Below are 3,442 nucleotides of genomic sequence, written 5' to 3'. Positions count from 1 at the left end.
GAAAATAAAACAAGTCTTGTTAGCCTATCCATTAGAAGCTAATTGGCATTACAATGGTACGCTAAATTAGGCTGCTAGCTAGCTAGCTAACAATGGTAAAACAATACTTAGAGGGATATGTTGTCTATAATGTTAATATGGATGTAAATGTTCATCTGTAGTGGCCCCATTAATATTTGTTTGTTGTGTACTGAAGTAGCATATCACATGGCATGGTAAAGATATGTTCAAGTCAAATAATGGAGGAATGCTCTTCAATGTAATTGTGATATTTTTAACAAGCTATTGCTCTGGATTCCTCATCTAAAGTGTTACTGTGTAATTTACGTTACTTTGTTAAACAGACCGGACCTAGGTTGCCCCCCATGGCAATGAACTGCATGAAATGTTGGTTTTGATGAGCTGCAGCACTTGTTCATGGGCAAACTGAAACCTACACTGTGCATTTACTACCACCTCAAAACTTATATCTTATATCTCTGCCGGAAAGTGAGAGTGCAACTCAAGTCACGCTGGCATTTTCTTGTGCTCCTTTCAGATGGTTCTATTTTAAAAATGTTTTAAAGACATGAAAGCTTTTTTGTTTCTTCTTTATGTCATTTGAATAGTTTATCTTTCACTACACACCTTGCTTCCTATTGGCACCTAAGTTAAACATTGTGCTGTTTATACAGCACACACTGTGCCACAAAGTTCTCGATAGGCTTTTACCTGTCCCTCTTCCAGTTCTCCTGGAGTTTAAATTCCCCCCATACTTCTGTTGAAATATAAAAACCTGCCCATCCACTTTCACATTTATTTAGAAATGACACAGCAGCAGATGTGAATATATGTTTAGGTTATGACTGTACCACATTTGCTTTTAATTCTTTTGCAGTGTAGTGATTGTTCTGTTTATTTTGGATCATACTTCTGTAACGCACAATGCTGACCAGCAATCTGACATCCCACTGTTTCATGTATGTCTGACGTAATGTCTTTGAGATAGCATAATAAATTGAAATATTTATTTGTTTATCAATTTGGTTTTGTGCTGTGGACTTTACGTAAATAGGATAAGTTATGCTAACTCTGCTACATGCAGTTCATTTCCACATAGTTAAATGTATAGTGCCTTATGGCTGAGTCTTTTGTTTTATTCTCCACTAGAGGTCAGCAGTCCATTAAAAGTACTTTACGTTGCCAACACTTATCTTCTCCTTGAGATTTTCCCAGCAGTGTGGATGCAGCATTCTTTCTGTGTGCATCATTTTTGCCGTAGCATAGCAACATGAATGACCCAGGACTTCCCCCCTATCTCTGAAAAACTAACCAATATGCCCTCTACATAAAACATTAAAAGCAGACCAGAACAGCACAACATACCAAGCAGGCATCTTTTCTTCTTTTCTTTCTCTTTCAGCTGTTGGGCAGGAGCAAATGACTGCATTTTCAATTAGGTGAGTTGAAGAAATAGCCAACATAGACAAACAATCTGTCGATTTCACAAACAAAAAAAAAAACATCTCTCTAGTAGCAACTCCCAGTGCTGTAAACAGACATCACAGACAACAAGCACACTTCCACAAACCAAAACCGGACTCAAATAAAACCAGAGGGAAACAAACATCATAAAATTTTCTCTTTTTTCATGCTGCCAAGAACAAAAGTCAATCCCGCGAGGTGGGGCCTTTGATATTGAGAGAATGAGCCCAGCTCACGTTGTCAAAATGTGAGTGTGTGAGTGTGTGTGTGCAAGGCCACACTTTGCAGGGCAGAGCCCAAAGGATCCACAGTAGAGAAAAATCAAGACAGCCATGATTGCCCTCTTTTTCTCTCTTCTTGTTTCTTTTTGTGTTATCTGTGCTATGAAAAGTGCAGAACAGGTGAAGACAGTTGCATGACGATCTCAAGCTTTAAAGCTTTTCTCCTGGGCTGGGTTCATCATTAGGTCCCGTTCCGTAGGCCTTCTAATGTATCTCACACACATTAACATTTTTTTTTTCCTACCCATCTTCTGTTGAGATTGTTTATGTGGACCACACCAAATTCCGGAACGAGACAGTTTGTACTGGTTGATCATGTTGTAGAGAATGTGTGCAGATTATGTCTGTATACTGAATGTGTTGTATGGCAGCCTCATTAGCGGGAACATGAATAACCAGTGCTCAAGTGCTGTGTCAATTTAGGGGAGAAGGAAAGCAATCTGTGAGATTGGCCATCTGAACAAGACTTTTTTGAAAGCAGTAGGCTAATTATTTCCATTGCAATGTGATGATGGCAGGCCCTCACAAATAAGTGCTGGAGCCAAACTGGGAGCTCTTGGATTCTATTCCAGTGGGATCTGGCATAAAATAAGTCCTGTAAAAAAACTATCAAACCGGAAAAGAAATATTCATCATATGTTCCATAGTGCAGCAAGAAGCAGCTTAAATTACAAGAAATAGAGGTCTTTTTGACACTGTTGGCATTTGCATTCAAATAAGCTTATTTTGTGCTTGTACAATTCCCCTCATGAACCCAAGAACCCATGCCTGAATACTGTCAAAATCACTTTAGTTTTACAATTGATCCTGAATCCATTCATCCAAGAAAGGAGAACGGTGACATTCCCACTCTCGTCTGTAAAACATTGCAAATAAACCTCTAGAAGGGACAATATGTTAAGTTCTTGCAACCTTGCACTTTCAGACCCAAACAACAGCTGTGAATAAGTGAATTTATGAGACCTTGACAGAAATCATTCAAAACAATTAAACTGCACAGCCTTTGGGGCTTAATGTTTTTGTAGTAGTGAAGTAAATATTTTTGTAAAATGTTCAAGAAATGTCAATTTCTATTGCTATATTTCAATATTCCTATATAACTTTTTCTGGCTATTTATAGAGCACTATTTGCTAATTTAATTGTTGCACATGATTGTTTCTAATAATTATACATTTTATCTTTAAAGCATTTTTCATACAATGCAGCTCAAAGTGCTGTCTTACAACTTGCAGCAGCTTTGAGTATGTAGAGGAAAAGACAGTTGGCTTGACAAGTTAGATCCTTTTAAACTTGTAATACTATTCTGAAATCAATTCCAAAAGAGACAGAAAGCCAATGCAAAGATTCAAAAATGGTTGTGATGTGCTTTTTTTTTACATGTGTTGTCAAAACTGTAAATTTTTTATCCAGTGAAAAGAATGTTGCTCCAAGCCAGAGAAAACCAAAACAATAATGAATTTGCATCAGGAAGAGTAAGTTATAGTGTGACTTTTAAATTATTTCACACATTGAAAAATGTTGTCTTAATATAGTCAACATCTTTACTAAGGTTAAAATCACACTGTAGTATGCCACTTGATGAATTTTTGTTTTAGATTAAGTTCTGATTTTGTCAGAGTTTTACAGTTTTTTTCAGTCGCTAACAAGCGTTTGTCGAACCAGTTGTCACATTTTCAAAACTCTAAACACAATTAGC

Source organism: Etheostoma cragini, chromosome 4 (assembly GCF_013103735.1).
Source record: "Etheostoma cragini isolate CJK2018 chromosome 4, CSU_Ecrag_1.0, whole genome shotgun sequence".
Taxonomy (NCBI): Eukaryota; Metazoa; Chordata; class Actinopteri; order Perciformes; family Percidae; genus Etheostoma; species Etheostoma cragini.
Note: the sequence above shows the minus strand (reverse complement) of the source record.